This window comes from Echinops telfairi, unplaced genomic scaffold (genome assembly GCF_000313985.2).
Source record: "Echinops telfairi isolate 266 unplaced genomic scaffold, ASM31398v2 ScPeMD7_7469;HRSCAF=8507_0, whole genome shotgun sequence".
NCBI classification, from domain to species: domain Eukaryota; kingdom Metazoa; phylum Chordata; class Mammalia; order Afrosoricida; family Tenrecidae; genus Echinops; species Echinops telfairi.
In genome coordinates this window covers 7,487,012-7,511,631 of record NW_022111372.1, presented here as the reverse complement: position 1 = coordinate 7,511,631, position 24,620 = coordinate 7,487,012, and positions in this window count along the sequence as shown.

Here is a 24,620-nt window from a genome sequence, read left to right as displayed (position 1 = left end):
GTTTCTACGTTTGTATCATATATTTTCACTAATTTTAGAAAATTCCCCTGATGATCCTTACATTTAAGTATAAAAACATTCTAGTTAGAAGCTAGCGTTATCAGGTCAAGCACTGCTGAAATAAAATATTAGTATTTTTTCATGAGTTGGGAAAGTAAAAGAAAATAGGTATATGTATAGCTTTGATGTAATGAGGAAATACCTTTTAAAAAATGAATTATGATTCCATTCCTTTACTACATTCTTTATATAAGTATTTTAATGATTTTAGTATATGTGCTGCCGAAGCGAGCACAGTATTTTAATGATTTAATCCACAATAAATGTCTCACTATTTAGCAAATTGGCTTGAAAGCATATGGGTTAAATATTTATTTCATTTTTTTTGTCATTTGTGATCATCACATAATTTAAAATCCAGAGAAAAGTTTTTATCAGCCACATTTTTATCCATGAGCGTTAGCATCCAATGATTATTCTAATCAACCAATTATTTATATGACAGTTACAAAATAAAGCTTTTATGAGATTCATCTTCCTCATGTACTGATTCTGTGAAATTCTATTTTAATTAACATTTCCCCTTCTTGCCTCTTTATATAAATAAGGGCACATAGAGTTTCTAATTTTATTAATGAATTATAAATTTTTGCTATAATTTTCCCACATTCTGTCTGTAAATTTGAGCTACTGTTGTGGCTTGTGTGATCCTGGATACTGGCATCTATGTCACTGGTATTTCAAATACCGGCTTAGTCACCCAGCGTGAGCAGATTTCAGTGGAGCTGCCAGACTAAGGACAAGCAATGAAGAAGGAATCGGCTGTCCACTTCACGAGAAGTCAACTCTGAGAAGCTCGTGCATAGCATGAAAAAATGTCAGATCCTGAAGGCCTACTGACTGGAAACAATGATTTCTGGAGCTGATGCCGGATAATGGGCCCCGGGGTCAGCAGGCACTGGAAATGCGACTGAGGAGGAGATGCTGTCTCACAGAAGAGTTGACCATGGTGACACAAAAGGAATACGGCCTGTGGGAGTTTTGCCTTTGGATCTTCATTTACTGAGGGGGGAAAATGGTGGTAGGATTTAGCCAATCCAAACCAGTTCAGTAGAACAGATAGGGATTTTTGTTGTTGTTGAGTTCATGAATGGTTATTAAAATGCTATTTGTTATCAGAGTTATTTCTAAGGTGGGTAGGTGGGAAACCAGACAATATGGAAATCACAAATTTACATATCTTAATCTTTTTTAACATTCATCCACATAACAGCATATTTAAGTGATGTATTAAAGTTTATTCCATCTACAGATATAAAAATAAGGAAGAACTATGCTTGCAATATGTATTTATTTCATAAAACTCATTATACTTGTGATGAAATACTAACTTTTTAGTTTTTTTGTTTGTTACTTTAATAAACAAACATGTGCTATAAAGAGAAACAGTGCCAAACACCAGAGGGTGACATTCATTTCAGGTTTGTGTTATACTCCAAATCCCTATAAGATATTATGAGTGAACAGATAATTCCATAAAGCAGCCCAAGAAGATGAAGTTAAATATTATAATGAAGTATGCAAAGATTTGGAATTAGAAAATTGAAATAAAGAACACACTCAGCATATCTTATCCTGAAAGAATAAAAAAAAACCTTCAAGCACCAACTTGTAATATTAAACGATTCTTATAGGTAAAATATTGAATAATGAGGAAGCATCAAAAGAAGATGGAAATAATACAGAGTCACTGTACCAAAAAGAACTGGAGGACATTCCACCATTTCAGGGGGATTGCATATAAGCAAATATTAATGGTGGTTAAGGAAGAAGACCAAGCTGCACTGAAAGTATTAGCCAAAAAGATGCCCCAGGAATTGAAGAAATACTACTTGAAATGATTTTGACCAGTGGATGTAGCATAGGAAACACGTACTCTTCTATGCTGGGGAATTGGAGAGATTGGAAAATGTCCTTATCTGTACCTAATCCAACAAAAGGTGACCCAACTGAATGTTCAAATTATAGAACAATGTCATTGATATCTCATGCAAGTAATATTTTACTGAAGATACTCCATTAAAGGTTGCAGTAGTACATTGACTGGGAGCTGTTATTTTCAATTATTCATAGGCAGGTGTGTAGGGTCCAACTCCTGGTATGCACAAGGTCCTGAAGAAATGACTGTATGCACAATTATGGAAAAAAAGGAGACAGAAAAGACAGGGCATGAGGGGGGGGGGGGGGGGAGGCGGGCCGATCGCCAATCTCTGGAAAAGTTTATTATGCAATTGGGCTATATATTAATGAGGCCTGCAAGCTTAAAGTTAGCGCCTACACAATAGAATGGGCAATGTGTGAATCTAGGTCATGCTGAGATCCCTAGGGGAACACTGGATGATAAGTATCCGGTATTGAAAACACAAAATAATAGTTGGATTATTGAGTGGTAGGGACAAAGGAATCTGACTGCTCTTAGAGATAGGCCTCCTTTAGCTGTGTAGTGAGGGCACAGGCACCTGTAAGAGACAGCTTTATATTAGCATTTTCATGGAGGGAAATTGAGGAATAATCTTTCTATTTGTAGATTGTTGTATTAGTCTGGGTACTTTGGAGAAACAAATCCACAGCAACTCATGTATAAGAGAGTTTTATGTAAAGAAAATGTGCATCATGAAAACATCCCAACCCAAGGCTGCCCAAGGCCACAAGTCCAATATTAACCCATTAACCCAACACCAGTCCACAAAGTCCTCCACCTCACAAAACTGAGGCAATGATGCCAACTGCAGGAGGAAAGCTGAGTCAGTGAACGAATGAGCATCGCAGCACTAGCAGGGGTCTCCCCACGGCTGCTCCAGCACCCAGGGCTTCATCGGGATAGGTCCATGTAGCTTCTCCTTGGGGATGTCTTGTAGGAAGTCAATCTTGCAAGCTGAAGCAGGGAACTGCTAAGGCAGCTGCACCCTGGTGCGACCATCACAAAGCAAGAGACCGGAGAACTAGAAAGGCGAGGCTCACCACCCATTTATCCCTCCGCCTTTCAATTAGCCCCACGTGTGTTTATTGGCCAGGTTGGCACAATTAACTACCTCAATTTCTGTTGGGTTTTCCAGTTTGCTAAGCAAAGGAGTAGATGCATAGAGATAAGAGGTAATTATTTTATGTATATGCAATGGCTCTGCATTCTACCCATGTCTTTTTCTTTATGTTTCCATCATCATTCAATATTTTACTCATAGAATAACTTAAGACTATAATTGGATGATTGGAATTTTCAGCTTGACATGCTACCTTCTTTTTCTTTTATTTTATAACTCCAGATATTTTCACCTTTCATCGAAGTACTTTACTTTGTGTTCTTGAGCAGCCTTTTGGAATCTTCTGATTAGCTGTTTAACTTAATTTCTTACAAGCATTTCAATTATTCTATATTTGTGTTAGGCCTGGTTGACTAAAGAAATAGATTCCAGAGACACTCATATATGTGTAAGAGAGCTTTATATCAAGAAGTTTTTATATAGCAAGCAAACATCCCAGAATAATCCAGATAAAGTCCATAAGTTTTATACTAGTCCATAAATCCAGCTTTAAACTCAAATGGCCTATGCAATAATGCAGAATGCAAGATCATAGGCCAGTAGGTGCAAAGTCATGTGATCCAATGGCAGTGGAATCATCACAGGGCTCTTGACAGATCTCAGCGTGCCTCATGGCTCATCCATTGGAGGTGAAAAGTAGAGAAAGAGGAAGGGACCAGCATCACAGAGCCATTTATGTCAATGGTACAGCCAAAAAGCTGTGACCTGATTGACAGGCTAAACTCCATCCCTGTTTTTTATATCTTCAAGTTGAAATAAAATTATGCAAATACCATAATAGTTAATAGTAATTTTCAATGTCTTTTGTGATATCTATGTGTCATCTTTTCTTTTTCTACTGTCTTTTCAATCAATGGCATATAACCTTCATCATTCATATTCATGAATTCAACAGTGTACTATTTCTCACACAGAATGCAGTCATTAATTCAATAATGTAGGTCAGTTAAACAAATAATCCTCATTAAAAATGATGCTATTCCACAGGTTTTTTAGGTCTTTGATCATTTGTTTTTAGTGTATCAAATCTATCCTTGAGATAACTTATGGATTCAGGTGATATGTATTCAAGGTTCTCCATCATCTTCAATTTATTTTAATTTCTTTGAGCTGCAATTTTAACTTACATGTTAGTATTGGATGTCTGCTTCTCAGTTTATCCTTGGCCTTGTTCAGACTTGTGATATTGAGCTTCTTCATCATCTCTTCCCACATATGCAGGTTAATTGATATCTGTGTGAAGTCCAAATGTTTAGTAACTGTTTTGTTTTAAAAAGGTATTTACAATGAATATGTTCACCATTCATCTGTAGCTGACCTCACAGCTGATTATACTGTAGTGTCTTGTATGTTATTGTGCCATGGTATTTGAAATATAATGTGTTTCCCATGGTAAACAGGTTTCAGACTAGCACGGGTTAGGAGAAAGTGCTTGTTGGTGTACTTAGAAAAAGAAAAAAGTGCTAAAATCATAAGGATAGCAGTAGAACACTGACTATAAAGAGTAGGAGGCCTGATATTTGATTATAAATATTTGGAACAATAAAATAAGTCAAGTATCTTTTATACTTTTCATTCAGCTCTAAAATATTTTGCATCTTTATGTGTGTCATTTTTATTTGATTCTAGTACTATGCCCACTATATTATGAGGAGCTGAGAAGTAAATGGGGATTAAGGTTTGGAAGAGAGAAATCACAATCCAGAAACATAGGTAGAGAAAAAGAAATGTGAAATATTGTGTGGACATACATTGAAAGCTTAATTTAGAAAGCTAACATAAGGAAAAATTTAAGTAGACATGAATTCAACAGTGTACTATTTCTCACACAGGATGCAATCATTAATTCAATAATGTAGGTCAGTTAAACAAATAATCCTCATTAAAAAAAGTTTTTGACTCATGTATGAGTCCATACCTTGTTCAATTCAGCTAATTCTTAACACTTCATTAACCAATGTTAGAGTAAGGTGGGTATGTTAGTCTGGGTAGATTAGAGAAACAAATCCACAGAAGCTCATATGTATAAGAGAGACTTTTATATAAAGGGTAAATGCACATCAAGAAAACATCCCAACCCAGTGCCACCCAAGCCCACAAGTCCAACATTAGCCCATATGTCCAACACCAATCCACAAAATTCTCCGCCATCTCACAAAACACAGTAATGATGCCGACTGCAGGAGGAAAATCGAAACAGTAAATGAGTAAACATCTCAATGCTGGCAGGAGTCTCCGCGTGGTTGCTCCAGCACCCAGGGCTGCATCAGGGTAGGTACATGTGGCTTCTCTACAGGGATGTCTCACAGGAAGTGAGCCTTGCAAGCATAAGCAGGGAACTGGCTAAGGTAGCTGCACTCTGGTCTGACCATCAGAAAGCCAGAAACCTGAGAAGTCAAAAGGTGAGGCTCCCTGAGGCATTTAACAATCCACCCTTCAATTAATCCATGTGTTAACAGCCAGGTTGGCACAATAAACTAACTATCTCAGTGGGCAACTTAAAATATCATATGAGAAAATACATTTTTACTTATTTTATGTGATAGTTAATTCACATGTTCAGTTGGCTGGTTTATTTTGATAATTAAATTGTTAGCACTAGCCTAATAGCTGTTATAATAGATGCATGTGATAAAATCAGTTGGTCTCAAGAAAAGAAGATTTCCTTCTTAGTGTAGTTGGCCTCATCCAATCAATTGAGGACTTTAAGAACTAACTGATGTTTCTTTTTTTTCTAATTAAAAGAACTACTTTTATTTTATATGCATTGAGTTTTATTATATATACTTAACACAATTTAACAGTATTATATGTATGAGTATACACACATGAATGAAAGAAGAAACAGGAAAATTAATGGAAAGAAGGGACCAAAGTAAATATTAATTGGGGAAAAATGGTATCTTACCATACGTTTTTATTTGATATTTAATGCATGAATTAATTAATTGATATACCACAAAATTCACTTTTGTTTACATTTCTATATATTTTGATACATGCATACATATAAGAATCAAAACCACAAACAGGATAAAAAACAGTAACTTCACTTAGAAAATACTAATGACCTTTATTCACTTTTTTAATCGATTGTGCTTTTGGTGTTCCACCTATGACTATGCATTTAATACAAAATAATTTTTTTAAGAACATTCTTCATAATATAGCTTTAATAACAACAATTAGAAGTAATATAAATGTACAAAAATATCATTTTAAAATTGAAGTGGAAATGTAATAATGATAATAAAGTACATTACTTATTAAACCATATATTTGAATAATATGCAATCAATTTGAAAGGTACGCATGCACCATAATCTTTCTTTTTTTTAAAAATCATTTCATTGGGGGCTCATACAATTCCTATCACAATCCATAAATACATGCATTGTGTCAAGCACATATGTATATTTGTTGCCATCATCATTCTGAAAACATTTGTCTTCTACCTGAGCCCTTAATATCAGCTGCTCATTTTCCCTCTCCCTCCCCACTCTCCCCTCTCTCATAAACCCTTCATTATTCATAAATTATTATTATTTTGTCCTATGTTACACTGTCTGACGACTCCCCCTGACCTTTCTCTGCTGTCCATCCCCCAGGGAGGAGGCTATACATAGATTCTTGTAGTCGATTCCCCCTTTCTACCCCACACAAGGTGTAGTCTGAAAAGCAGACTTACAAGAACAGCCAGTTGTAAGAACCCCAACACTTAAGGAGTTTAGAAGGTATAAGGAACTTAAATTAATCTGGAAAGGATAGTATCTATATGAATACACAGCTTTCATATTTTAAAAAATTATATTGACTTTAATAACAATGGAAGACAAAACAAGTGATCAAAACAAAGGGAATAATTTTAGTGGTGTATAATCAATGAGTCAAACAAAAAATTTAGTCACAATGACAAAGAACTTTTTGCTGATTACTTTTAAACATCATCCACTATAGCTGTTGTGGTTAAATATTCCTAATGTTTTCTAAGATGTTTTCATTTATTTTATATTTTAAATAAGAGTATAATTATACTTAGATATTGTTGTTACTAGTTGTTGTCCAGTAAATTTCAACTCATGGTGCCATTCATGTATGTGCAGTAGAACCACTCCATTAGGTTCCAAGGCAGTGACCTTTTGAAAGCTAATTGCTAGAATTATATTCCATGATGACTCTCAATGGGTTTGAACAACCAACCTTTCATTCAGTTGTGTAGTATTTAACCATTGTGCTAAGTTTTGGTTCCCCATAATTATGTAAAACATATGATATTAATACTAAGGAATTGTGCATTTATTTTTTTAAAAATTATTGGACTAAATTAAATAGATATTCTAGAAATTTATTTACCCTTGTATATTTTCTAGTGAAAGATTAAGATGGAAGTAGGAGGACAGTTAACATATACATATATCTCCTTTATCTTTTTCTGAGAACCCAACAATGTTCTTTCTTTTTTTAAATCATTTCATTAGGGGCTTGTACAATTCCTATCCCAAAATTAAATATAAAATAACTAGTAATAATATTATAGTAACATAAAATAAAGAAATTAAGAGGTGAGGAACAAAAGACAGTTCAGTGAAAAATTCTGGAAAATAAAATGAAACAGGAGGATAAAGGATAAAAACCAAAATCTATAAAATAAGATTGGAGCTTTTCATGCAAGATGAAAAACTAAAATGAATAATTAAGACACAGACACAAGTAATTCAGGAAACAACAAAACAAGGGAGAAATATATGAGAGAAAAGATATAAGATATAAGGATTTTTGCCTAAGCAATACAACAACTGAAGAGTTGAGACCTACCCCAATACTTCATATTGAACTCAAAAATTCTAAACTCACAGCCAACAAGTTGATTCCAACTCTTGACAACTGCATAAGGCAGAGTTCTCTTGAGACACAAAACCAGGAAAATTATGATCTTATATATATATATATATTTATCATTATATATGTATATATTAAAGTTTACACAGCGAGAAGGAATATAATGACTAATTAGTCCATCCAGCAGTACAGAGGGCTTAGTTAAACTCACTTTCACAGAATAGTTAATATGCTAAAGGTCCTTCAACTCAGGTGGGCTGCTAGTCCAAGGTCAAGGAAGCTGACAGCAGAGTCTTACCTCAGGCAAGACAGGCAGAGTCCCCCACAGGCAGCAGACAGGAGGGTGGGGCAGCAAAGTCAGTAGTTGGAGTTTAGCAAAGCAGGGCCCTATGGAATCTCGATCTCAAGCAAGGTGACAAGAGCCGCCAGCCTAAAGCACAAGCTATGCACACACCATCATCTTGGCAAAACAGGACTCTAAGGAAACTCAACTCTAACAATAGGACCCATGGGTTGACTTGGCCTACAGGTAGTGCAGCACCCAGTTGAGGCAAATAACTGGCTCAAGTAGCAGCTCACCAGATCACCAGGGAGGAAGAGAGATGGGATGCCAGCCAAGAAAGTAGCTACCTTGGTCACCCTCCAAACTCTACCCACATGTTTCTAAGGAGGCCTAGTTGGCACAATAAACCTAACTAACACAGCAACTACACAGAACAAACACCAAATGTCTCTTTGGGTTTCTTAGACTATATCCTTAAAGGAGTAAGTAGCCTCAGTTTTCTCCCAAGGATGGTAGATTCAAACCACTGACCTTGCAGTGAGTAGACTGGTACATAACAATCTATATCACCAGGACACCCTTTATATTGAAAAGATTCATTAAATATTAGATCTAATGTGCACCCCCCCCCCACTGCCAAGATTTCTGTTGAAGTTTCAATCCTTAGTATTGGTGAATGTGACTTTATTTGGAAATAGAAATTTTGAAAATGCTATATATGTAAACACAAAACCATACTGGAATCCAAATCCAATCTAAACATGACCATAATAAAGGAAAAGAAACTAAGAGTGAAAGCCAGGAAAGATGTCGATTTGAAGATGCATAGATGACTCTGAATTTCTGCTACATACCTTTAGGCTTGTGTGGCAATAAACATCTATTGTTAAAAGTCGTTTACTTTGTGAAACTTTTCTACAGCAGTACCAAGAAACCAATGTAAACCACCAGCATAGTTCAAAGTACACAAACAAACAAATACTGACTGGGGGCTATTGACACAATCATTTTGGCTTTACAACATGAAGAAAAAATAGTAATGAAGAGAAGTACACTTATTGGGAATCCTCAAATAAATATCCTTATTTCACATCATAGAAAATTGTATACCTTTAAATAAAAGGAAAAACAGTAGAGTTTTTTTCCCAGTAAAACTATGCCAGTCTTAAGTGTGTTTTTAAAACATATGTCAATAATGTTCTTATGACCTTTCATCTGTGACAATTAGAATGTTAGGAAAGCAAAATGTAAAGAAGAAAAATAAATGACAATGTAATAATATTTGCATTCATTAATTTAAAGGTGATTTTAAATAATCCTAAGTATCGGTTTATGTTCACTTTATGGCCTCAGGTCAAATCATTGTTCGTGTGCTTTGCCGTAAAAACCACGATGTTGCCAGTTTGGATTCAAAGTTGTTCTGGGAGAAAATGATACGGCTATTCCACTCTGTCTATCAGTTTGTTTTACATTGGTGGTTTGTGTGTTGCTGTCATGCTGGAAGTTATGTCATGATATTTCAAATACCAGCAAGATGTTCAGCAAAGTTTCTAGACTAAGAAGAGCCAACGAAGAAGGGCTAGTCTAGAATGAATGAAAATCACCCCAGAGTAGTCATCATCTTTGCAGTGCTAGAGAGGAGAAAGCGTTCCCCACTTCTCCACCCGATACAATAGTAGCATGAAATGGAGGGAAAAAATTAAAACATGAAAAGAGTATCCATTTAAATTTTCAGTAACTTCGCTTATTCAAAACATCTGGTATGCATTGATCATAAAGCACAGGTCTTTGCCTAACATTAGTAAATGAAAGTAGATTCCAGTTGGCATCAGGTGACAAAACTGGGTGCTAGAAAAACCAATAACCAAGCTCGCTGCCGTCTAGTCAATTAATTCTGACTAATAGTGACCTCATAGAATAGAATCAAACATTTGTGCATTTTTGAGACTAGATTCTAGAAAACTACAGACTAAGTCTTCATAATTTGAAATAAAAATTAATTGCATATAGATTAATATGGAAGTAAAAATAAAATAAAGATATTATCCATAACTCAGGTATTTCAAAATCTATACGAAGGAGTCCCGGTGACATAGTGGTTACAAGCTGGGCCTAGGTCTGCAAGGTCGGGAGTGTAAAATCACGGGCTCCATGGGAGAAAGACAGACTTTCTATTTCCGCAAACAGTTGCAGTCTCAGGAATTCACATGGGCACTCTGTCCGTGTGGGTGTCTATGAATCAACATGGACTAGATGGTAGTGAGTCATTTTTCTAAAATAATCATTTTATTACGGGCTCATACAACTCATCACAATCCGTACATACATCATTTGTGTCCAGCACATTAATACATGACTTCATCATTCTCACAACACCCGCTTTCCACCCGAGCCGTTCGTGTCAGCTCCTCATTTTTCCCCTTCCCTTCCTGCCCCCCCTGAGCCCTTGATAATTTATAAATTATTATTATCTTATCATAGCTTACCCCATTTTTATTTTCAAATATATATACAAAAATTATATATGCATAGATATAATCATTTATTGAAAAACATGATAAACAATGACAAAAGACCCAAAATATGCAAGTTTCCAAATAAAACCAGTGAAAAGGTGAATTTCAATGTAAGGTCATCACAGCATTTTAGAGAATAAATAGACAAAATCATATATGGAGGGCACAGGGCACTGGGAGTGATAGCTAGTAAGCATAGCCTCTTTTCATTTTCAAAGCTCTGTGGTCACTAACATTAACATAAAAAATTAGGGAAAGGAACTGTTGTTTAGTGACAAGAGTTTCTGAAATAGATACAGTATTATATTTCACAAGTTATAGCTTTTGCTTATATGTTTGAAATGGCTCTTTTAAAAAATGAGAGGATAGAGAACAGCCTAGTTAATTCTTGTTCTTTCTTAACACCCAGGATTTGTAGCCATATACATTGTTTGGGTTCCCTGCTAAGAACAAATAAAGAGATTTCTGTTTGCATAACTGAGTTGTTAGACTATAAACAGCTGTGTGCTGTTGAAAAATATAAAATGAAAAATATATTCAAATTAATGTCAGTTTGTAAAATTCATTGTAAGTTTTAGTATATTTCTTCTAACACAACTGAAATTATTACTTGGAGGAAAAGACTGGTTTCACCTCATTTTTAGCATGTTTTATCTGTCTTAACTAGTTTGAGAGAGTGCTGTGTATCTGCTGCTTTCAAAATTATGTTGATAACGTTATATTAAAATAACATTTTATTTCTTGTACCAGTAATTATTAATATTTTACACATTGAAGTGTCATTGGATGTTTGAGTAGTTACTTTAATTTCAATTGGAAATATTTATGGACCAAAAATTTTAGCAATAAATTAAATTATTTCAAAAAAATTCTAATACATATCATCATTCAAGTATGTTATTCTTATGTTTTTCTCTGTGATGTGATTTTGAAGAATAACCCAAAAACTAAATTTGATTGTTTATCTACAGCTATTTCTGAATATTATTTAGGGACTTTCACTTGATGATCAACACTTTGGCTGCAACGGTGTGCTCAAACATAGCAAAATTAGTGAGGATGGTGCAGGGATAAGCAATTCTTTTGTATATTGGCTCACTTTGATTCAAAACCCACTCCACCATAACTAACAATATCAGTTTAGTGTATTTTTATTTCATGCTTGATGTTTCACAATGGTATTACTTTTGAAACTTGTTTTTTTCTATTATTTTATTGATACTTAAAAGGCTTCTATGATGATATTTTTCATATTACTACAAAACCAAAAGCACATTGGTACTTTTCTTTCAATTATCTGTATTACATAGTTATATGAAGCATACATTTGAGAGTATTATATTTTCTTATCTAGTATCCTTTTCAACAGGTGTTATTTAAAATGTTTTCAAATGTCTTACTATATTAAATATAGTAAAATAAATTTTACTATAACTATTCACAAAATGGGTTTTACTGCAAATATGTAAAATACGTTGATATATATATATGCAAATTATGTCAGCAACCCTAACTGAAAACAATGTCTGGAGTAAATTGCTTACATTTGCATTCTTTGTATTTTTGTAAATAGATGATCATAGAATTTGTGAGAAAAAAAGTTATCATGATATTGCATTTCACTATATCTTTTTATTTGTCTTTTAATACTAATTTCAATAATATTAAAAAATAAAACTGCCTTGAAATCAACTTATTTTAATAATTTATGGCAAATTCTCGTGCTATTTATTAAAAAAATAGGTGTTTTATATTTCATATCTTTACAATCTTATGTGTACTTTATTATAAATATAAGCAGATTATTTCAATATAACCTTCATTTAGCTTATTTTGGTTTATTTCACTAATAGGTTATTCTTTATAAATCCTCCTTGAAGTCCCATAATTACTAATATAACTTGGAAACATTCCTTTAATTTTCAGGTAGACTTCAGTTTTCTAATAGATGTGCTATAAATTTTAATATTAACTTTTCTCCTAATGTATATGTAACATTTATTTTAATATTTAAGAATGTTAATCATGTGTAAAACTTTGTATTTTAAAAAATGAAATTTAATCCAAGCATCACTTTCAACATAAAATGTTAAATATTCATTTTTATCTATCGTCTGGATGATCATTATGCTTATTGAAATTGGATTTTCTGTTTTTAAAATTTGAACGTTTTGAGGAACATATGAGGAAGCTTCAAAAAATCAGGGAAATTTAATATAATTTTCAATGGATATTTTTATTGCATGTGTGTCTGTCTGTATGTATACTTTTCAAGAGCTAGTCTTGGATATTAACTTACGACTTAATTAGAAGACTCTGGATACTTTATTCATGAAGAAAAGAAGGTAGATATCATAAGTGAAATAAACATTTTAAAATGGAGAGTATTTACGGATTATGTGAGTCACTTTTTGGAATGTAATAGAATGAAATAGGTTATGTCATTTAGAAATTACTGCCAATGGCAGCTTGCCTTGTGGCTGATCATGTGTAGAAACAATGCCAACGTCTAAAAACAACCAGCTCATTCCCATCCAGTCAATTCTGACTCATACTGCCCATGAAGGACCTGGTAGACTAGCTCCCAAGAAGCATATCACTATATCTGACAGAAAACATTCACCTCATAGCCATATCTAACATAAAACAAAGGTCAACACATGTAAATACTTTTTTAAATGGTGCAGTCTCCTGAGAACTACGTTTCTTGACACATTATAAAAGCTAATCCTGGTTTTAAACATTGTTTTGTAAATGAAAAGATGGTTTCTATAGTCTCTTATTCTCTCTTTGTTCCTTTATTTTTATTTACTAAAGTCTGTATAGGAGCCAGTAAAATAACAAAACTTATTATTTTAGTTATTTTTATTATATTTTCATTGGGATATACTTCACATATCTTAAATTTAATCATTCAATTGTACTAAGATTTTTATACTCATCATCACAATAAATTTCAAAACATTTTCTTCTTGTATTCATTTTGTTTAGTTCCCTGCATTGCAAAGGTAATCATAAATCAACTTATTGTCTGTATAGACCTACAAATCCTGAACTTTATATACAGAAAAACATACAAAATAGAACAGGAGGAAAGCAAATAAAATAACAAAACTCAACAACAACTACACAAAATACAGAAACATTTCATTCAAAAAATATAACATATTAAAACTGAAACAACTTTAAAATGGCCAAAATGGAACTCAAATGGTAATGTGTTACATTTTAACTTAACTGAATTTTCCATAATCAGTTTTACAATGTTGTCTTAAAACTAGGCTATTCACATGCCACGACTATGGACAGAGGGAATTCACTGGAGGATTAATTCATGTGAGGATCCTGCAAATGGATTTGGATTCTCCCTGTCATCCGTAGCCTCTGTAAACTGTGTGGTCACTGTTGGGCCAGGCACCGGTGGGGGGCATTGGGAACAGCCTGCCCTGCCCTTATCAGTCTGAGACGGCCAGCTTCAAAAGGGTTCCAGGACAATGAGCCATCTCCTCGATATCAAGCAGAACAATCAAGACACCAACCTACCTCAGAATTTCATGGATGGAGATGGCTAAAGCCTCTGCAGCTGCAGCTCCTGCCCTCTCCCTCCTTGTTTACCCTCCTGACCAGCTTAAAAACTTGCTCTTCACCACAGATAGGCACGACTTCACAAACCCCAGGTGGGTGTCCATGGACCTCACCTGGAAGCTTAGAGCTCCTGTCTCTTCTCTGCTCTCCCCTCCCTCCTGGGCAGCACGACTTCACTGGCTCCTTGCTGGAACCCGTGAATCTCGCCTGGGAACACAGAATAAACTTCTCCTTCTCCTTTTCTCATGCCCGGCCTCAGTTTATCTTTGTGGCGAGCCTCATATTCACAATTTATGCTCTGATGCCTCTCTCTCTTTCTCATATTTTGTTATTTACAATCCTTGGATCACACAGGCTGGTGTACTTTTTCCACATGGGCTTGGTTGATATCTTATTAAGATAAGATAAGCTTTTAAGTCTCTAGACACTATTGTTTTTTAAAAGATAAGCTTTTAAGTCTCTAGACACTATTGTTTCTAATAGGCAGGAACCATCTGGTTTCTTCACCATGTTTTGCTACATAGCACCTGTATATTCAGTGGTCTCTTCAAGAAGGCCAGCGTCAAGCAGGGTCATATCTTAAGAAGTAATTGTTTTTAGATCAGAGCTCAAATTAAGTGGGAGCCCCAAATCCATTCATATATCAATTTTTTATCAATATCTTGGTTCACTTTAGAGATATTATCCCTTTTGGACAGAACATTATAAATAATCCACTGGGAGTATTCAATATAATTTCTATTCTATTAATGGCATTGTTGTTGTTGTTGTTAGGTGTCAAAGAGTTGATTCTCCCCCATAAGAACTCTATACACAACCCTGCACCATCCTGCACCATCCACACAATTGTTTCTAGGCTTGAGCCCATTGTTATAGCTACTGTGTCCATCCATATCCTTGAGGGCCTTCCTCTTTTTTCACTGCCCCTCCACTTTACCAAGGATGATGCCCTTCTCCAGGGACTGGTCTCTCCTGAAAACCTGGACAAACTTTGTTAGCCAAAGTCTAGCCATCTTTGCCTCTAAGGAGCGCTCTGGAAGTACTACTTAAACACAGATCTATTGATAATGTTATTAATTTAGCCAATGATATAGAACTTAAAACACTCTTAAGAAATAAAAGTACACAAATATAGGCTTGATTCAGATTGAAAATCATAAATTATTGACTTGTTCAGATTAAATTCTTATACGTGGTTGGCCACAATTTTACAGAAACAATGGGAGTTGATGATAGGGGGACACGTTCAATGACACTCATTCACAAACACAGAAGAACCATGACTACCAGATTAATATATTTCATAAAAGCAAAGAGGATATCAGAGTAAATATATGGTAGTCCCAGGCCACTATTCACTGATCACCCTCAAAGCAATAGATCCAAATTAAAGTGCAAGGATTGCCAATTCCATATGTTTGTGACAGCAGTTATCTGCAATTTCTCACACTATGACATTTCAGCCTTAAGGTCAAGTCCAAAGGCATACGTCATTTTCTCAAATCAGTTACAGGTGAGTTTGAAGTAAAGCCCAGTTCAATTGATAGGTTTTCCTCATTGAATACATCTCGGGAGGCTTATGAAGGATGTTGTGCACCTCCAAATGACAGAGTTGAAAGTCTGGCGTAATCTATTGGACCTGGCCTGGGTCACCAAGGGCTGGATAGAAATTAGATCAAAAGTCTCCAATGATTATATGTTCATATGAAATTAATTTCTTGACAGCTTTATTCATATGATTTTACTTATTAGTCCAGTTGTGAGGATTTTTGCTTATGTAAATGTAATTGTTGAAATGTAATACCTAGTTTTGATCATTATAAAAAGGTACTTCAAGCTGCTTTTCCTTTCAGCAAAGAAGATTGTGTTTCATGAATAGTACAGCTTGCTTATGAGAAGACATCCTAATGTTATTTTCTTCCTATATAATCTAGGTTCGCATATTATTTGCTCAGCATGCAGATTGATTAAGTATAGCAGAAGTAAATTGAAGAAAAAAAAGAGGAAAAAACACACAACTTTATTTTAAGCCAAGTAGTCTCTCTCCCTCTTCCACCACCTACTGTGGTGGCTTGTGTATTCCTATGATGTTGGAAGCTATGTCACTGGTATTTCCAATGACCTCAAGGTCACCCAAATGAGCAGGCTCCAGTGGAGCTTCCAGATTAAGAACAGACAACGAAGAAGGACCTGGTTGTCCTATTCAGAGACTTCAGCCACTGAAAACAGTATGTATAGCTTAAGCACTGCCAGATACTGAAATAATAATGGATAGAAGCAGAATACGGTTCACGGTAGAGCAGGAGGATGAGCTCCAGGGCTAGAAGGCACTTAAAATGTGACTGAAGCGGAGCAGCTTTCTGAAAGTAGAGTTGACCAGGGTGACATGAATGGAGACAAGCCTGTGAGAGTGGAGCCTTTGGGCTCTTTATTTATTAATGGGGCACAAATCAAGGTGAGAAGACATAGCTTCACAAATCTACTAATAATTAGAACTTAGAATGTACACATAGGAATGTTGAAAGTAATCAAACATGAAAGGTAGTACAGTATATAAAGATGAATGTTCTATTCGTTAGTGAGCTGAAATAGACCGGTATTGCCATTTTGAATCAGAAAATATTATGGATTACTCTGCTGTGACTGACACAATCAAAAGGAAGGGCATTGCAAAGTCCAAAAAGGATATTTCAAGATCTATCTTGACATACAATGCCATCTATGATAGAATTACATCTATCTTCTTTAAGAAAATCCAAGCACTACAAGTATTATTCAAATTAAGGCACCAACTTAAAAAGCACGTGATGAAGAATTGAAAAACTCTACCAAAGTTTTCAGTCTGAAATAGATCACAAATACTATCAGGATGCATAGATCATTATTGGTGATTGGAATGCAAAAGTTGGAACAAAAAGAGGAGGGGATACTAGTTGGAAAATATGGTCTTGGTCATGGAAATGAAGCTGTAGATCACATGATTGAATCTTACAAGATCAATGATTTCTCATAGTAAATATTTTTTGTCAACACTAACAATGGTATCTACACATATGGATGGACATCGTCAGATGGAATACAAAGAAATCAATTGACTTTATCTGTGACAATAGTCAATGCAGAATCTCAATATCATCATCTAAAACTAGCTAACGTTCTGAAGAAACAGATTTTTAATATCTCATGTGTAAGTTCAGGTTGAAGCTTAAGAAAATTAAAACAATTAAAAATAATACAATCTTGAGTCTATCCTCCTTGAACTGAGAAAATTTCAAGAACAGATTTGGCCTATTGAACGCTAATGGGAGAAGACCCTGAGAGCTGTGAGAGGACATGAAAACATCACTAATTAAGAAAGTAAAAGGCAGGAAAGAAAGAGAAAAGTGGATGTCAAAACTTGTTCTCTACTACGGAGTACCTAAGGCAAATGGAAGAAATGATGAAATCATAGTGCTGAATAGAAAATGGCAAATGGAAACTTGAGGAGACAAATTATTGTAATGGAATGTGTAAATAACTAGAGTTATAAAGTCAAGAGGGAAGAAAACAAATGGAAACAACTCAAGAAAAAAAACTGAAGTCTCAAGTTCAACCTTGACAGCTTCTATGGACAAAATATTGAACGATTCAGGAAATATCAAAATACAATGGGAAGAATATGCAGAGTCACTGTACCAAAAAGAATTGGTCAACATTCCACCATTTCAGGAGTTAACATGTGAGCAAGAACCAATGGTACAGAAGGAAGAAGTTCATGCTGCTCTGAAAGCATTGACCAAAAACAAGGCTTCAGTTTTTGAGGGAATAATAATTTAAAATGTTCAGTAAGCTCAGGAATCACTGTGAACACTTACTACTTACCTATGCCAGGAAGAGAGTTAATTAGCCAATTCACTGGAAGAGATGCATACTTTTACCTATTCCAAAGAAAGGTTGCCCAAAAGAATGAATGATGATAAAATAAAAACATTGATATCATATGCAAGCAAAATTTTGCTGACGAACATCCAACAATGGTTGCAGCAGAACATTGCCAGGAAGTTGCCATAGATCCAGGCTAATTCAGAAGATGACATGAACATCATCACTGATGTCAGATGGATTTTGTCTAAAAGCAGAGAATATCAAGAAGTTGATTATTTGGGTTTCATTGAGTATGCAAAGGCATTCAATTGTGTGGATCATAACAAACTATGAATAGCCTTCAGAAGAATTAGAATTCCATAACACTTCCTTGTGCTCATGTGGAATTGTACCTGGATCAATTTATATGAACAAAAATTGTGAATACTGATCTAATATCAGGAAAGGTCTTCATCAGGGTTGTATTCTCTCACCATATTTATTCAATCTTTATGCTGGTCAAATTGTCAGAGAAGCTGAATAATATGGAAAAGAATGTGGTATCAGGATTACATGAAAATGTATTAACAACTTGCAATATGCAGATGATACAACCGTGCTTGTTGAAAATGAGGAGAACTTGAAGCACTTGCTGATGAAGATCAAGGACTTCAGCTTTCAGAATGGATTACAACTCAATGTGAAGAAGACCAAATGCTTCACAACTGGACCGTTAGGTCCATGAGAAATGAAGTTCAATCCAGTTGTGGGTTTTGTCTTTCTTGGATAAATAAGCAATGCTCAGAGAAGCAGCAGTCAAGACATCAAAAACCGAAAGATGAATTGTATAGGATAAATCTGCTGCACAGGACCTCTTCCTACTATACTACTGAAAACAAGGGTATTACTTTGAGGACTAAGATACAATTGACCCAAGCCATGGTATTCACACCTAATATTTATTCATATGAAAGTTGGACATTGATTAAGGAAGACCAAAGAAGAATAGATGCATTTGTATTGTGCTGGTGAAGAACACTGAAAATGCAATGGATTTCCAAATGGACAAACAAATCTGTCTTGGAAGAAGTGCATTCAGAAAGCCCCTTAGAGTCAAGTATGGCAAGTTTTCATATTGCATAATTTGAATATGTTGTTAGGAGGGACCAGTCCTTGGAGAAAGACATCTTGCTTGACAACGTAAAGGAGAGGTGGAAAAGAGGAAGGCCCTCAATGAGATAGATTGACACAGTGGCTGAAACAATGGGCTCAAACATACGAATGATTATGTGGATAGCCCAGGACTGGGAAATGTTTCATTCTGTTACATACAGGGTCTGAGCCTACTCAATGGTACCTAATAACAACAGTCTCCCATTTTCAGTTTGAGTAACTATTTCTTGGCTGTTATAGGTTTTCTATGAGCACAATTAAGCTTTCCGGAATTCTCATTCATTAAAATGATATTCATAATTTGTTATGATCCACAGTGTTTGAAAACTAATTAAGCACAAGTAAACATGTCTCTGGTATTTTCTTCTTTTATTTGGTTCATCTAACATCATTACTCCTTCTAAGTGCTCTTATTTAAAACAGTTCTCTGTCGATGTAATGCTACAGCCATTTAAAAATTATCCTAATTGGTATTTTACTCACCTGTGATATTAATGTTATTGACAAATAGTTTCTGAATTCTGTTGTATTACTATTTTTTTACAAGAATAGCATAGATATATATCTCTTCCAGTCTGTTTGCCAGGTTGATGTCTTCCCCCTTCTTAGCAATAGACAAGTGAGCACGTCCATTGTTTCATTAGTTAATTTCAATTGGTATTCTGTCAATGTATGGGGTCAATATTTTTTGCCAATTTCTCCAGACCTATTTGACGATTGTCCTTTGATATCATTAATTCTTTATTATATGTTATCTCCTCAAATGTTTGTTGACTATTTTTTTTAGGCCCATCGCTTCCACCTTCTGTTTCCTATGTTGTTCAGCATTTTTCTCAGAATCTTTCCAAATTCAACTTCGGGTTTGAAATATTTATTCAGTTATTGATTGTGTTTTCCTATACTGGATTTCTAACTCCGGTTTTTGTTATGTGCTTCCCCACCCATGTTTTATAATGCTTTATAATATTGAGCTATATTTTACTTTTTTTTTCTGTTCACCTCTTTTTCTTCAGCAGCTTTTCCTATTGCTTTAGCTTTTTAAAGTTTTATTGAAAATTTCAGAAACTCTTCTGACATCTACTTTGACCTCTTTTCTTAGATGTTTATTTTAAAACTTTTGTTGTGAATTATATATGAGGTTTACATTTGAAGTAATCAATTCTGTATTCAACAACTTCAGCTACTTAAGTAATCTCCCACTAGCTTGCCCTTCTTGCCTTTGTTTTTCTTCACCCTCTTGTAGATTAATTATCTTTCCTGTGACCCAAAGTAACACCTATCTACAATCTAGCCTATTGCTTCTTTTTCTCTTCCACCAGGTTAACTATGTTAGATCAGGTAGCCTAGAGAAACAAATTCATTGAAACTCATATATGTGTAAGAGAGAACTTTATATCAATGAATAAAACATCCTAGCACAGTCCAGATCAAGTCCATAAGTTTGATATGAGCCCATAAGTCCAATATTTGCCCATGAATTCCTCTTCAGACTCACACAGCACATCCAATGATGCTGACTGCAGGAAAATGACAGGCCGGTTAGTGGAAAGTCCTGTGGGTTCAGTGGCAGTGGATGCATCTCCAGGGCTGCCATCATCATGGTTCCATGTGACTTGTCAAGAGGAATGTGAAACAGAGTATGTCCTGCTTCCAGGGAGGTAGAGAAGAAGCCCCACAAACCTCATGAGAAGGCCATGCCAACAAGGATGCATCTCCAGGCAATGACCGGATTGACAGGCTAGACTCCATCCCTTCCTTCTTATTTATCAAGTTGATAGGAAACTGTGTATCTACCACAGTAACCATCAGTCTGTTTCTTTTGGTTGGAAATCCGTTTCTTTTTTCCCCTTTATAATATTGGTGTCATGCAATATTTGTCTTTTTTCCCAACAGTTTTATGGACACATAATTTACATATCATGCAACTGAATAGCTCATTGTACACTCAGATCAAGGGGAATTTTATAATCACTGCCACATCAATCTTAAAGCATTCCCTATCTCATGGTTAAATCACCTTTAAAATTAGTGTGCAATCATGGTCATTTCTAGTGTTCCTCCCCGCTCTTGCCTTCATATTTTACTTATGAAATCCCCTTTCCCTCCCTATTACCCATGCTACACCACTGAATCCCCAACAACAGATTGTATCAGTTATTATCATTATACATCAACTCCTCCTGTGCTTCACAGCTAGGAGACCTAACAGAAAACAACAAAAAGCAATCGCACTAAGGTGGTAAGGGTAAGATCATCTTATTATGAAGACAAAATTAAAAATAATGCATGAGAGGAGAAAGACCCCCATCGATATTCAAAATGCCAGGAAAGAAATTTATGTCATGGAACAACTAAGAAATACTGGCACCTAGAACCAATTCAGGTCATGTCTATAGGGAGGTCAACTGGCCAGATATTGAGTTTGATCCAACATAATCAAGATTACAATGGTGTCTGCATGATAATAAGGCTGTTTGGGACTCTTGTCTTTGGATAGAGTGGATCTGCCAGTGGTGTGGTCTGACTAGACACTCCGCAGATGGGTTTTGGTCTTCTACACATGGGGTGTTCATCATTTTAGCTCTGTTAGTTTGCTCTTCACCATATTCAAATTTTGTAATTGTCTTCTTTGGATCATACAAGCTAGTGTGCTTCTTCTGTTGGACTTTGTTTACTCCTCACTTCAATGGCTGCTTTTTTGAGAAAGCTTTTAAGACCCCAGACACTATTCTTATTGATAGCCAGGCACCATCTACTTTCTTCACCACACTTTGCAGTAGCCCCCTAACCTTCAGTGATTTTTCATGAAGGTGAGTATCGAGCAGGGCCAGGATGTAAGAACTAATTTTCCTTCAGTTGTAGCTAGGATTTAGTGCAATCCCAGACTCATTCCTGGATCTGTGCTCTTTTTTTTTTTAATTTGCTGTAACTTGGAATTTAATACATATGTAATATCATTACATAGTTCAATCATGTCAAACATGATTGAACAATTGCTTCCATAATCAGCCACCTTCCTAGACTTCTTAACGTCATCTCCTTCTTATCCCCCCTACCCCTCTTTAATGCTCTCCTCCAAAGAAAACCCTTGTTATGTTTTCTTTCCTTGTAGGATCAACGTCCCAGGGTGTCATCTACCAAAAAACAGAGAAACAAATAACACAGCTTCATGAGGGAGACCCTCATGCATGTCTGAGATACAACCTAATATACACAAGCATAAGCAAAATATAACAGAATGGCCATAACCGGATTGCCGGTATAACATGTCTTAATTTGACATACAGGCTTTGAGGTAGCATGATCTTGTTTGTCTGCCAACCAACAGTACACCGCTCTTGGTACAGATGTCTTCTGATTCCTTAGATACCATGTGTTCCCAGCTTAAGCCCTCAAGTTACAAGTGTGTCTGAGGTAGCGTTCAGTGCCCCTAATGTGGTTCCTGTGTGTGTCCTTACTGATGCAGCTTCTGGAGCATGCCAGGCACCCCGAAGGTGCAGAATTCAGGGTCCTAGTATCCTTTTGTGATTTGCTAATTTCACTCAGCATAAGGTTTTCCATGTCTCTCCATGCCCTAAGATGCTTCACAGAGACAACATTATTCTTTTGCAATGGATGATACTCCATTGCTTGTATAAAATCTGTCCATTTTCCACTAAGGGCATTTAGGTTGTTTTTATCCTTTTGCTATTGTGATCAACGCTATAATGAACATGATTGTATGTCTCTTTCTTTTTCAGGGCATATACTCAGCAAAGGAATTTCTGTTCTAAGTTGTTTTAGAAAGTGCCATACCATTTTCTATTGTGGTTATAGATTTTTACAACCCCAATGGTAGTGTATAAGCATTCTAATCTCTTGGAATAACTGTTCAGCATGTTTTATTTTCTTGTTTTTTAACCTGCTATCAATGCCGGTATACAGCGGTATGCATCATCATTTTTATTTGCATCTCTCCAGGGCATTTCTTTGTATGGTTATTGCAATATTTGGTGGGTTCATGTCCTGTGCATATTTCCAATAGCATTATGCACCTTTTTCGTTTTTGAGGTTTTGCAATATCTATAGATTTTCGGAGCTAGCTCTTTTTTCCCAATATATCATTGTCATTTTTGAAAAAAAAATCTGTGTATTTTTACTCTTTTAATGAAATATTTTGACGCACATACATATTTTATTTTTAGAAGGTGTCAGTTATCTATTTTCCTTCTATTTTGTGTGTGGGTGTTTATGCTTTTATGTCTGTTAGTGTTTTTTATGTCTTTTATTAAAGACCTTAAGTTTATACCTGTTTCCTCTTTGATTTTTATAATTCTAGGATTTTCATTTAAATCTTTATCTTGATTTCACTTTTGTTTTGGCTTCATTTTGGTCAGTTTCATTATTCTGCCAATGGAAATTCAATCTTCCCAGCACCTTTAATGAAATGACTATGCCTTCCCCCATTTAATATATTTCAGCTTTTTGTCGAAGGTCGGTTGCCTATAAGTGGATGAATTTACATTTTTTCTATTGGTATACTTATCAATCATGGTACCAATACCAGGCTGTTTAGACTACTCTGGGTGTATAATTAAATTTTGCATCAGGGAAATGAGAAGTTCAATGATTTGTTATGGTTAATAATGTTTTGTTTATTCCGAGTTTCTTTCCTCTCTATATAAAATTGCTGATGATTTTTTCATGTCTTCAAAGAGTTATCTTGGATCTGGATTGGAACTACATTATATTTATAGATTGTTTTAAGTTCTATTGACATTTTTATAATGTTAAGCATTCCTAGAGCACAGAACATTCTTTCATTTATGTGGATTTATAAATTTAATTGTAGTAGTTTTGTAGTTTTCTTTGTACACGCTTTTTATTTCTCTGGTTAGGTTTATTTCATTTTGTGTGCATGGCTACTATAAATATTAGTTTCTTGATTTATTCTTTACAACTGTTTTTCTAAGTATACAGGAATCCATTTGGTTTCTGTTTGTTGTCTTTTATGCTCCCACACTGTTGAAATGTTCAGTTTCTGTTGAACCATTGGAGTATTTTAGGTACAGACTTATATCATCTGAAAATACAGAGAGCTTTATTTCTCTGTCAATTTTGATGCATTTAATTTCTTTTCTTTGTTTTTGGGGGCTTTTATTTTTGTTTGTCATAAACTCTTGCTAGGCCCTCTAGTGCAGTAGTGAAGGAGAGGTGCTAAAGGGCATCCTTGTCTAGTGTCCATTTACAGGGGGAATGATTTTCAGTTCTCCCTGTTGGACGTTTGTTTTGCTTATCTCG